The 14,207-nt window shown below is 43.8% G+C and overlaps 1 pseudogene; it reads right to left on the minus strand.

Annotated features, from left to right (window-relative positions):
* The window catches only part of LOC123158485 (L-type lectin-domain containing receptor kinase IX.1-like), a 64,366-nt pseudogene extending 51,742 nt beyond the window's left edge, over nt 1–12,624 (minus strand).
* Between the last annotated feature and the right edge of the window lie 1,583 nt (nt 12,625–14,207).

The following is a 14,207-nucleotide window of genomic DNA, read 5'->3' on the forward strand; positions in this document are numbered from 1 at the left end:
TTAGGAGCGTCTGACAGGTTCAATCTTTTCACGAAATCACTATGCACACGACACCTTGGCGGACGATGCCTGCACGAAGCTGTGATCGATGGCACTAACCCATGGAGCCAAAGTGATGGACGGCTGCTAACATGTGTCGTGCATGAATCGGCTGCCAAGATGTCGTCTGTGTAGCATTGCTCATCTTTTCATTATTTATATTGTATCTTCGTTCATATTTTCCTATTTTCGTTTTCTATTTTTGTCTTTTTTTCTTCCTTCTTTGATGTTTTTTTTCAAATTCGTGAAATCTTTCAAATCGCTGAACTTTTTTTCATTTTTTGACAATTCTTTTTTGCAAATTCAAAGGAAATTTGAAAAAATTCATAAATTTTAAATATAGTTCATATGATTTGAAAAAAGTTCACAAATTTGATAAAAGCTCATCAATTTTGAAGAAAAGTTCACCAGATTTGATAAAAGTTCATCGAGTTTGAATAAAAGTTCATCGAATTTGGAAAACAATTCATCAAACTCGAATAAAAGATCATCGAATTCATAAAAAGTTCATTGAATTTAATAAAAATTCATCAAAGTTGAAAAAAAATCATTGAATTTGAAAAAAGTTCATCGAAATTGAAAAAAAGTTCATCAAATTTTAAAAGTTTTATAGAATTTTATAATAGTTCATCAAATTCGAAAAAATAGTTCATCGGTTTGAAGAAAAAGTTCATTGAATTTTAAAAAGTTTATGTGTATTTGAAAAACAAAAGGAACAAGAAAAGAAACAGAAAAATATAGAAAATACAAACAAGAAAGAGAAAAGGGAACAGAAAGAAACTGAACACACGACTTATGTTGTCCCACGTGGTTCGTGCAACTCGTCGTGAGCGAAGATATCGCAGGTTCGATTCATTAACCGTGCGTTGCCCGCCTTTTTTCTTCTTCTGTTTTTATAGAAACAGTGAGAAAACCAACTGGGCCGGCCCAATCACGGCGGGGGACGTGCACTGCAGGCGCCCATTAGCGAAATGGCCTATAACGGGCGCCTGTAGTGCCAAATAGAGAGTTTGCCGCAAATAGGATCTGCCCGTAAGGGCGGTAACATTTTTTGGGCCCTTTAATTTGATTAATTGGTCTGGTTTCCGTGCTCAGCCCAAAAAGAGTGAACGGCCTACGCGTGAAAGGCCGCTTCTTCGACAGACAGGTTCGCTGACAGGCAGGGGTGCTCCTATATGCGTGTGGGGAATATCCTATTTGACGCATTTTGCATCAAATTGTCGAGGTACCGCACACCCCCTCGACTCGTTTGGGCTGGCCTTTTTATTTCCTGTTCGCTGTCCTCGTTCCTCCCTCGCCCGTGTCATTCGTTGTCTACAGAGAAGCTTTCCCTTCCTCCCTCGTGCCTGGATCTCCTTTTCCTCCGTCGTTCGGTCGCTTCTTCACCTGCTTCTTCCTCCAGGATCCTACTCCGGCAAGAGGCCGCCGCCCTCGTAAGGAGCCGTCGGGCCCCTGTGCTTCCTTCTCATCCACGCCACCGCATCAGATCTGGCTGACTTCATCGCATTGGATGTTTATTTGCAGGTCGTCGGTATCTCCGGCGTCGGCGTCGGCATCATCTAGGGTTCCGACAAGGTCGGCGTCATCTAGGATTCCGTCAAGGTCAGCGTCGTCTAGGTCCCCGTCAAGCTTCGTCAAGTTCGGCGTCGACAAGGTAAATGCGCCCAAATTCCCCTGTTATGTTCCTTGCTCTATGTGTGGTACCGCGTGATGGAGCCCATGATTTCTCTTCCCGTTTTAGCGTTGGTCTAGTGTTGCTAGGGTTTATAGGAGGCTTTGGTTGTAGTGGTGGAGCGTTTTTAATTTGATTTGGATGTTTCTGATATTAGACAAGGGGTTGTCTTCAGAGATTTCAGATTCAGGGGTATGATTCAGCATGTTGTTGTTAGGAGGTTGTGTGTTCTGGCACTTGGCCTTGCGATTTTTGTTTTTGTTTGTTGATGATGATAGGGTGGTTTGTGTAGGTTGATGTAGATGTTTTTCTATGTATTAAAAATGTTATGTTTATTTTATGAATTTTGTAGCAGCAACATGGATTAGTTCTGGAGACTTGTTAGCATGTATTAGGTTTTCTTCTATTCAGCCGTTGATAAGCACGTATCTATGAACATTTAGGTCGCTTGTTCCATATTATAGGCTGGAGTAGTTTTGTAAATGTTAGGCCATGAATTTTTTTAACATGTTTGTATTGATAAACGATGCATGTGTTGCATCCTACCTGCTCCACTTTAATTTGCATTTGATGCCCTGAATAGTCCTCTGCTTGCACGGTAGAGTGTTCTAGTGTTTTAGGTAATTTCCTCTGTTGTACTATGAGCAGTACTACCGAATATTTTTTTCACACTATATTTATGAAATTATACAGACAAGAATTTTGTGGTTAATTGCACATTTTGCGTGGACATAGTTAGTTAACAATAGTATGGTGTCATTCATCTACCATACTTCTGTATCATTTTCCTTGCAAGTATTATCATAACATGATTATTCGTGGTGTCCTTGTCCTCTTTGTTGCTTAGCTCTTATTCGTTTGGGCACACACACAAAAGCAGAACTTGTCTAGCAATCCCTTTTAAGTACTAATATAGTTGTTTGATCTTCAATATTTGGTCTATAAATAATGTTTCTTCAAAAATGTTCTCTACATAATGTTTCTTCAACAATGTTCTACATAATTTTGTAGGGAACATTACTGGAGGCATCAAAAAAATATGAGCGAAAACCTTTATCAAAGGAACATTCCCTTCCCTAAATACTTGAATAATGTTTCCCTAATGATGTTATCTTGGGAATGTTCCTTTGATAAAGTTTTTCGCTTAATTTTTTGATGCCTCCAATAATGTTCCTTGGAAATAGTTCCCTAAGTAATGTTCCGCCAATAATGTTCCCTACAAATTTTGATCCCTAAATTATGCCCCTTTCAATAATGCTTCCTAAATAATGTTCCTTAAAAAGTAGTTCACCGAATAATGTTCCCTAAATACTTGTATTATGTCTCCTAATAATGTTCACTTGGAACTGTTCCTTTGATAAAGTTTTCCACTCAATAGTTTTTGATCCCTAAATAATGTTCCGCCAATAATGTTCCCTACAAAATTGCTCCTTCAATTTTTTGTTTCACAAATAATGTTCCTTCGAAACTGTTCCCTAAATAATGTTCCCTAATAATGTTCATTTTGATATGTTCCTTTGAATAATGTTTGTTCAATATTTTGGACCCTTTTGTTCAAATAGTGTTTGCTAAATAGTGATACTTGAAAAATGCTTCCCTAATTTCTGTAATGTTCACTTCAAATTGTTCCTTCTATAATGTTCCCTACAAAATTGTTCCTTCAATATTTGGTCTATAAATAATGTGTCTTCAAAAATGTTCTCTACATAATGTTCCCTAAATACTTGAATAATTGTTTCCCTAATAATGTAAGGGAAACATAATGTTCCTTCAGTATTTGGTCTATAAATAATGTTTCTTCAAAAATGTTCTCTACATAATGTTCCCTAAATACCTGAATAATGTTTCCCTAATAATGCTATCTTGGCAATGTTCCTTTGATAAAGTTTTTCTCTCAATGTTTTTGGTGCCTCCAATAATGTTCCCTACAAATTTGTACCTTTAATATGTGTTTCCTAAATAATGTTCCTTGGAAATAGTTCCTTAAACAATGTTCCGCCAATAACGTTCCCTACAAAATTGTTCCTTCAATATTTGATCCCTAAATTATGTCCCTTTCAAATGTTTCCTAAATAACGTTTCGTGGAAATTGTTCGCCGAATAATGTTCCCTAAATACTTGAATTATGTTCCTTGAATAACACTTGGATAATGTTCCTTGGAAAATGTTTCTCTACATACTTGAATTATGTCCTCTAATAATGTTCACTTTGAAATGTTCCTTCAATAAATTTTTTTGCTCATTTTTTCATCCCTAAATAATGTTCCGCCAATAATGCTCCATAGAAAATTGTTCCTTGATTTTTTTATCCCTAAATTATGTCCCTTCAATAATGTTCCTTGGAAATTGTTCACTGAATAATGTTCCCTCAGTACTTGAATAACGTCCCACAATAATGTCATTTCGACATGTTCCATGAATATTGTTTGTTTAATATTTTTTGACCCCTAAATAATGTTTTGTAATTATTGTTCGCTGAGTTATTCAAAAACAAAATAATGTTCTTTCAAATAATGTTCCATGATACTTGAAAAATGTTTCTGCCATTAAGTAGCATATGTAGAAATGTCATCTGTTCCACATGATTCAAGCACGAACACATATATGATTTTATAAACTGTTTTCTGATGGATTTTAATTTTTTTTCATGATGCTCTTCTGGCATTAACAGCCAGATGATATTTGAGATTGATGGAGTTTGGGTAGACCAGAAAACCATCACTTCATCCTTAGACTGGTGGTTGGGTAAATCCTCGTGTTGTTGCCTGTTTTTCAAAATTAAAGAAAAAGGCCAGCTCAACCGAGGAAGAAAAGGCCTCCTACCAAACAGTGAATATGTACAACACATAGTTAGCACTGATGAAATGGTGAGCCTATATTTTGTCTTCTTTACATCAGTTTTCCTTTTCAATTTCAACCATCTTTTCCTTGTTCAAACTGTCAATCAATTCATGGGAAACAAACATCTAGGAGAAGTTAATGAAACCTATGCTAAATCATTCATATCCCGCAAAACAAACTAGTCTTACAGGAAAGTACTGTCGGTTCAGTTTATTGAATGCTTCTTTGGTAAGCAAGGTTTCTTTGTTACCGTTCTAAAAAAAGGTTTCTTTGTTACAAGTGCATTTATTATAATTTTATTATGGTCAGACATTAGCCTAATATTTTTATCATGTCTACATTTTCTAGGTAAAAATGTATGTATTCAAAAGAAAAAAAATGGATATTAGTTGTTGCTAACTTTAGAGCGGAATTTTTTGACATCATGAACCCGTACTACAGTGGCGATGCATTTCTGCCTACAATTAGTGCTGTGATCTACAACTTCAAGGCTTTGTTTGCTGCTACATACCGAAATACTACTTTTAACATAGGAAATTTTGAGTCAAAATTTGTACCAGCTCCGAAGGTCAATTTTAGGTGCCCTCTCTATCTTTTTGGAACTCTCCCATGTGCTTTTATATGAGTGGTGAACAACTTCTTTGTTCTATACTCTCAATAAAGATAGAAAGTGTTTTGAATTGACTGGAATTTCCATGTCTCTCTTTTTTTGTACAGGTATGACTCAGGAATTTTCCTTCTTCGGTATTTTAGCAACTAGAAAGGTCTTGGAATAGTACCATGAGGGAACTCTTCTGATGTTTCTTTATCAGTTGTAAAGAAGATTCCCCAATGAAACTGTTCTGCTGGTTCCCAGTGATACTTTGTTGCATTACTTTGAGTTGTAAAGAAGGTTTAAGTCCGCAGAATAAGTTTGTAAAGAAGCTCAAACATGCTTCTATACTCATACTCTCTTGAAAATCTACTTTCTTGGATTTTCAACTGTTTTAACAAGCAGTTGAAATAGCAAAAATCTTCTTTTGTATGTTCCTTGTCTTTGTGTCTGGTCTTGTTGGAAATCTTCTTTACAACAGTTTAACAAACAGTTGAAACACATAGAAACAGCATGAGGAACAGTACCATGAGGAAACTAATATGTTGTTTCTTTAACATGGTTCCACAGTGATACTTCCTTGCATTACGTTCAGTTGTAAAGAAGGTTTAAATCTGCAGGATAAGTTATTTATATACTTCTTTCCATATAGTTTTTTTTGCATGTTTCTTTTTCTGCTCCTATATTGATACTTTCTTGGACACTTCTTGGTGTCTTGAAACTCTTCTTTTTCTACTGTTTCTCAAGTTTCACAAATAGAAACAAGATTGGCATTGGTTTTCTCTTTTATTGGAACTGTTCTTCTTTTCACAAACAGTAGAAACAGAAAGAAACAGCAGAAGCAGTAGAAACAGTAGAAACAGAAGATCACTTTATTGGAACTCTTCTTCTTTTCACAAACAGTAGAAACACAGAGAAACAGCAGAAGCAGTGCATCGCGCGAAATAGCAGAAACAGTTTTCAAAAGAACGAGAGAAATAGCAAAACGCGCGCGAAACAAAGAAACAGAGAAACCAGCGCATCGCGGCCAGTAAGCCCACAAACAAACTACCCTGTGCGAACACCCGACTAGTTGACGCAGAATGCGTCGCATAGGAACTCCCTGCGTGTGGCGCTCCGCGCTGCCGAACAAGCCAGCGCGCACCCCTCCGTTCCCGTGCCTCCATAGTGGGCCAGCCCGTGAGTGGGGTTGAACGCCCCAGTTTTTTTAATTCATTTTCTTTTACTATTTATGCTTTTCGTTTTTCTTCAAAATAATTCGGAATTTAGAAAAGCATCAAATTTTAACAAAAGTGAATTTAGTAAAACAATGTTCATAATTGAAAATAATGTACATTTTTTGAATTTTAATGACAATTTATTTATTTTGACGAACAAATTTATATAAGCATTTTTTAATAATGATGAACTTTTTTTATTTTTGATGAACATAACTTTAATATGATGACCATTTTTAAACTTGCTAAACAAAAATTATATTCAAGAATATTTTAGTGGAAAAACAATGTATGAACATATTTCAAATCGACGAACAAGTTTTGAATTTGTTGAACAATTTTTGAAATAGATGAACAAATTTAGAATTTGATGAACATTTTTTGAATTCGATGAAAAATAAATAAATTTTGATGATCACTTTTTCAATCCGACGAACAATCGTCCTTTTTTCTGCCATTTTGACGCCGCACTTTCGTTTCTTCGCTGCTAGTGGGCCGGCCCAGTCCCTGATCCTCTGTGTGTTCCAGTCGCTAGTCCTCTGTGCGTCTGGGTGCTGTTGGACGCAAAGAGCATCCAATAGGAACTCCCGCTCGGTCGTGCCCTATGCGAACCCGCGGCAGGCAGACTGCATCGTTCGCTTCTCGAGAGAAAGAAGGGGATCGGTCGCTGCCTGCAGAAACGGGAAGGGCATCCGTCCACAAGATCGGAGACCGACGCGGACGCTCAAGGTTCTGCCCGTCCCTCTTCTTAATCCGGTAGCAGAACCTCGAGCGGCTATGGTTCTCGGGTAGGTTGCCCAATCTTCATTTGTTTTCTTTCGCCTACGATCCCCTCCTGGACCCAACGATTCTGTTGTAGCATAGCTCTGATCAGCTGATTCGGGCAAGTATTTCTTTTTTAGAAAAGGAGGATGACCCAGGCCTTCACATATGGGCGATACATGCAGCCACTTTATTAATTATTCTCACAAGGCCTTACAAAGTCATACAACAGTAAGACTGAAGCCACCATCTAAGCAACAACTGTCGCTACATCTATCCAATGGATGAAGGGGCGCTGATAGTCTGGGCCTAATACCAAACAGACATCGCAGCCAAACCTAAACATCTAAGACCTGAGGTCCCAACCAGGACGCCTGCCTGGTATGGGGCACCTACCAGTCCGGCGCACTCCTCAACCAGGACGCCTGTCGGGTATGGGGCCGCCGCAGCCACCTGTCACGAGTCCATCTTCAGAGTTGTACTGTTGCATCTACCGTGCCAGGTCTCCCAGCCATCGACGCCACCAGGACGCGCCAGACAACGTCGTCCTCCTGCGCAAGTCCATCCTCCCACATCGAACTCTGAACCTGCACTGCGCCACGCCGTCCAGATCCGTCGCCATCAATGTATGGATGAAGCGCCGCTCCACCAAAGAAGCCGTCCGGTGGTCTCACGAAGCCGAGTGCACCTCCAAGAATGCCGCCCCCAAGGGGGTTACGACACATGATTGCCGACAACATCCGATCAGCTGATCTAGGGTTTCCCCCGGAGGTATTGAGTGGAGTTGGGAGCTTCACCTCGACGATGCCTTCATGAAGGAAACGATGATAAGGGCATCGTCATCACCGGCTCCGGCCATCGACCGAAGATCAGGTTTTCACCCGGATCCGTCCCAAGAAATCCACCCAACAACCTGTGCACCGTCTCAACTGCCTTCAAAGCCCCAGATCTAGCCGCCTAGATCCTGCGACCAACCGCAGCAACAGTGCCACCGTGGGATCCCTGACGCACCGGCCACTGCCTGAGTGTGCCACCACTGGAGCCTAGGAGGAGGGCTCCCACCCCGCCTCGCCAAGCCACGAGAGCCGCCGAGAAGGATCCCGCACGCTCGTCACCGTCTCTAATCCGAACCAATCCATAGCAGATCACCGTCACAGATCCGCCTTGGACAGGGACTGCACCACGCTATGCCGTTGCGGGAAGCCGAGCTTCACCGGACTCCACCCTCCAGGGCCGTCGCCCCGGGATCCAGACAGAACTTTGGCGCTGCCATCGGCCAAGTTCCTCTGCCGCCGACCAGCCAAGCCGCCGGTCACTGCATGACCATGCGAGCACAGCCAGCCGGCCGACCAACACCGATGAAGAAGAAGGCCACCACCACCAAGCCTAGGGCCGGCGCCCCAGACATCCTCATGTTGCATATCAAGTCCAGGAGCAGTGCCCCGCCAACGGCGATTGAGATCGGTAGCACAACGAATTAGCCAGACATGAGTCAAGGCCAGATCCGCCGTTGCTGGTGCCGTCCTCCCCCGACGCCGCCGCACCACCTCCATGTCGCCGCCGATCTGCGCCACCGCCGCCGATCTGGCCGGAGAGGAGCGCCGCCTCCCAACCAGATCGAGATCTGAGGAGAAACCGCCGTCGCCGCCACGCCGCAAGGGCTTTGCGCTGTGACGCCCCGGGCGACGGTGGCAGAGGGGAGCTGAGGAGGGGCGAGGCTGTAGGAGGAGGGCGGGGGCTCCCCGGTGCGGGGCGGTGCCGCCGCACGGGGGAGGGACGAGCTTTGTTTCCAAAGCACGTGCGGCAGATGTGTATCACATGGCAAGTATTGAGGTTGGTTCTCATATTTTGGTTCATGAATGTTTTAACATACTATGGCTGCCAGTCACATAATTTGTTCCCGTGATCTGACATGCCTCGTATCTTCATGATTTCAAATTATTCTTATTGATAAAGAACCTAATTACTCTCTCCGTCACGGTTTAGAAGGCGCGCTAGAAAATTCTCTGGGACCAAGGTGGTTAGTGATTGGTTGTATCACGTACTGAAAAACAACATCGATTGTTAACTATGGTGCCAAATTAGTGAAGAATTTAATGTGCAGTGTGCCCCACAGCCAGTAAACGAGCAGTTCCAGCGCACGCAGTGGTGGTCTGGTGGAGACCGACCCCATGCAGCTAGCCCACGCCCACTTAATACGGCCTAACTAACTCTGCATTAATTACCAACAGGCCTTAATCCTCTTCTCTGAAAATGAATGAAAACTGAGGTGCGTCTTCTAAACCGTGACAGAGGGAGTACGAGCGTTTGCAATTGTTACCTGCAGGTGAAGCTGTCATATGCATACATATTATTAGTTATATTGTAATATAAATCTGCAACGCGGCTTTCCATGATTATAAATTCAGTAAACGAAACAATTTAAATAACAGTTAACAAGTCGTCCAATCACCCTGACCCTACAGCAGTATGCTCCGGTACACTATGAACTTCAAATGTCAACCTTGTTTAGTCGATTAAAATTCTTCTTGACTTCAGGACAAAATTAATCGGAATGAAATATCTCATAACTCTGCAATGGGCGTGTTAAGAAAACTCTTGACAATGGAGCTCTACTAGCAGAGGTAAGTTATTCTATTCTTGAGAAGGTATTCATGTATGCAGATAGCCTTTCTAACAGGAGATGTTCACACCATAGTATGAATAATGGTGCACCTCGTTTCAAAGGTCTATGTCGATACAGTTGAAGATCCTGAAAAGTACAGGATCAAACTTAGCAAAAACTTTCCGGGCATCAAATTTGTGGTTGCCAAGAAAGCTGGCAGTCTCTACCCTTCTGTTGGTGGAGCAAGTATATTTGCAAAGGTATTTCCTTGTGAAAGTTTTCCTATGACTACTTTGATGCCCCTAAAAAACAGATAATATAATGCAAGAGTCAAGACTCACATATATGGGCTTTGCAGTTGAAGATCCTGAAAAGTACAACCATGTCGCAGGATATTGATTAAATAAAGTTCACAATACGTACTCAGTGTACTTAAATTACTAAGAGAATATACTTTATACTAATTTAATATAACAAAGTAAAATACATTCATATACTTGCATCAGCCTCTAATATTGTAGTGTCAAAATAGACCGGCGTAGAAACACGCTTCTTCAATGATCTCGTCTAAAAAACTGTCTTGCTAAATCTCAGTCGACCGAGACTTGATGCTATATTCATAAAATCTTACAATTTTTCTTTTGATTTTCTTTTTTTTCCTTACATGTTATGTCACTTGACTGACCCTGCCACATCATCTGGAAAAGTCTTACAAATCTGGATGAATTTCTAAAAAAAAATCTGATTGAATCAATTAGCCATCGCTGGAATATCGTAGCAACGCAGTCGAGGACGACTCGGAGGAAAGAGTGGCGTTGCTGGTGTTGTCCGAAGAAGAGCGAACACAACCGGAGCTAGAGCTCTCAATGGAGAAAGACCCGTACGGGCCGGACGATGCGGGGTTTGGCGCAGTCATGTACATGTGCAGCGTGAGCGCCGGCAGCCTTGCCTCGTCGGACTGCAGGACGTGCATTGCCTGGGCGACAGACGGCCGCTCGCTCCGTTCCGGGTGCGCGCACCAGAGCCCGACGATGAGTACCCGCACCATCCACTGCTCGTCGGCCTCGTCACCCCTCAGCCTCTCATCCGCCGCGTCGAGGATCGTGTTCCTGCCATACATGCTCCACACCCACCTGAGCAGAGTGAAGGATTTCCCCGCGGTCTCCGTCACCGGCCGCCGGCCAGAGACGATCTCCAGTAGAACGATGCCGAAGCTGTAGACATCGGACTCAGTGCACGGCCGGCGCGTCTTGACGAACTCAGGGTCGATATAGCCGGCGGTGCCAAGCACGGCCTTGGTGGTCTGCAGCAACCCCGTGTCGTGGTCAACGAGCCGGGCCAACCCGAAGTCCCCAAGCTTGGTGCTCATTGACGAGTCAAGCATGATGTTGCTGGGCTTGATGTCGCCGTGCACGATGCACTGCTCCCACTCTCCGTGGAGGTAGCGCAACGCGGATCCCAAGCCGAGGATGACCTTGTACCTCTGTGGCCATGTGAGATGCTTTCCGTCCTTGTTGTAGAGATGCCTGTCTAGGCTGCCCTCTGTGACAAGCTCGTAGACAAGCAGGAGCCCCTTGCGGCTGTCGCACCAGCCCAGCAACTGGACAAGGTTGCGATGCTTTAGTCTGCTGATGATCCTCACCTCTGCCTCGAACTCCTTCCTCCCCTGCGCAGTCGACTCCGCTGATAGCACCTTCACCGCCACACCTCGACGATCTTGGTCACCTCCGACGGCCGCTGCTAGTGTGAGCTGACCCCCGTAAACGCTCCCAAAGCCGCCTCGCCCGAGCTTCTTCTCCTCCGCGAAGTTACCCGTTGCGGCGACCAGCTCGTTGTAGATGTACCGTCTGGGGCCTCCGGCAGCCACACCCCTCTCGAGGTCAGCTCTGTCGAGGCACTCTTCTTCGCTGTCCTCGTTTGCTCTTGTTTTCTTGTGTCCCCGCCATCCCAGCACCACCGCCGCGCAGACAAACAAAAGAAGCAAAGGAACTAGGACAGATACTAGAATTGGTACCAACTTTTTGTGCTTGTTGTTGCTGCTGGTTGGAATTGGAAGGGGAGGTTCAGCAGGTGGAGGTGCTTCCTTCTTTGATTCCAGAGTGGAGCTGAATGACCATGACAGTATCTGGTGCAGCTCGAAGACCCCGCCGGTCGCCGCGGAGAAGCCGACAGCGACCTCCTCCGGTAAATATGTGCTCAGATCAACGGTGGCATTGACCTGGTACAAGGCACCATCAATCAGGAGATCAACGGCCAACAGCTTGGAGTCATTGTGGTACGTCACAGTGGCGGTTTTCAAAACATTGGGCGACGTTAGGTTCTTTCCAGGCCAGCTCGTCGTGTCCGTGGATGCGGTGGAGGTGAGGGAGTTGACGTCAATGCCGACATGGTTTGAGTTGATGTCGGCACATTCCATGTTGGCAAAAGTGTCGAACTCCACCGCCACAATCCGGCTGTCACCTGTTCCGTCAGCGAACTTGGGGAGGAGGGCGAGGCCGCCGCCCACGCTGTTGTCCGGGATCTTGGAAGCGAAATGGCCGAGGAAGAAGGCCATCCCATCGCCTGAATACGTCACGCTGTCCATGTCTGGAGTGATCTGGAAGGAGAAGGTGGTGGTGAAGCTGGCCATCTCGCCGGTGGCCTTGCTCCATAGAGGCACCTTTTGCGCGTACCATGCCCGGCCGACGCTGTTCTGAATATCTGCATTACGTGCATTTTTTGTCAGCTCAAGCGTCGACGGAGTGGTGAATGCATCGCGGGTGAAGTCCATCGATGAGCTGGCCCTGGGGTCGGAGAAGTTGAGGTTGAAGGAGAGCGAGGAGGCCCGGCGCGGCGCACAGAAGAGGTATAGCAACACCAGGAAGACTAGGGTGGTATGAGGACGGCGAGAGTCCATGGCTTGGTGTTTGGGAAGGAGGAAGCTCGAGCACTATAAATGTCAGGGGAAGTTTGAACTGGTCTCCACGCGGAAGGAGAATGTCAGTGCGTGGTAGCACATGAAAGGAACTAGCGAGCCAATGGTGTTGTTGTTGAACTTCTTTTTATCCGGCCGAGCATCAAATGGTTGCACAGGACAAAAGTCACTAGCGTATGTATGAAGAGTTAAAGGGTCGTTCAACAAACCTGTCGATGCACTCGACTTTCTTCTTGGCAATATATACATCTTTATTTACTCAAGAGCGCCGTCTGCCGGCGGCCGATCGAGACGGGCAGCGACAGGCAGAAAGCACATCACACCGTTCTACGTTTTATTAACAATGGTGTTGTTAAATCGTTCCGTTTGCACTTGAGCCACACCTAATAGTTTTGGTCTTTTTCTCTTGAGGGATAAAGGACTTTATTCGTCAAACGAAAGATAAATCATTTACAATTGTCGACAAGATAAATTTTGGCATAGCATCATCCCAAACAGTAGATACTCTAGTCTAGAAATAATGGAAGCATTCGTCAGGGTGTCCGCAACTTCATTCGCTTTACGACAGCAATGACGAACCGAGGAGAATCCAAAGTTTTTGCTCGGTTGACAGACCTCCGCATACGACACCGCAGCATCGAGGCCAAGTAGAAACAACGTGCATGCAATATGATTCAAACTCCACCCTCTTGCGGCCCATATGATTCACCAAAGGATAGTCCATTGCAAAGAGCAATTGCTTCAGCTGCAGCCGCACACGTGATATGGGGTGGATACCAATTTGCTGAAGCAATGAAGTGCCCCAATTCGTCTATGATGATCGCTCCCGCTGCACCCATCATATCGTCGTCCTTGGATGAAGCATCAACATCGACTTTCACAAATCCATGACTATAGGTTAATTCCACCTTTGGTCAGACATTTTTAGAGTAAATAGTTTTGGTTCTTAGCACTCTTATATCTGGATCAGAGGACGTTCTTTGATGCCATGGGCGTCTTGTCCTCGTAGTCCCTATCTGCAAGTTTTATTTTATTTTTCTGTTTTTGAGTATTCATCCGGTTTCCCCTAATTAACCAGGATATATAAGATTTTTGGGTCTGATTTTTCTTATAAACTGGATCATCTCTATTCTTCTTAGAGAAGTGCAGGAACCCCCTGCACTTGTGCAATGAGGTTCTTGAAAAAAAATGCAACAGACACAGTAATAAAGACTGTATTTAGTTCGTTGCGTTCATGATTTGTGCTATCAATAATATTCTTGTGAAATGCAATTTGCACGTACATGAGTATTACTCCAAATACATATGATGTAGAAAAAAGTATGTGGACACATACATGTATTTTTGTGGTTTGGTCAAGATGCATGGGATTAGCTCATCCGGTGATGGAGAGATATCCCTAGCTCCTCAAGTGATAGATTTTTGGAAATGCATAGTCATGCTTGTGATTTAAGAGTTAATCATATTTGTGGAATTCGGATGCATGTACTGAGAAAGAGGTCTGAGTTGGAAAGAAGGATGACTACCTGACCTTGAGCTCGACAATATCGTGAGGAAACAGAGTG

This window comes from Triticum aestivum, chromosome 7B (genome assembly GCF_018294505.1).
Source record: "Triticum aestivum cultivar Chinese Spring chromosome 7B, IWGSC CS RefSeq v2.1, whole genome shotgun sequence".
Taxonomy (NCBI): Eukaryota; Viridiplantae; Streptophyta; class Magnoliopsida; order Poales; family Poaceae; genus Triticum; species Triticum aestivum.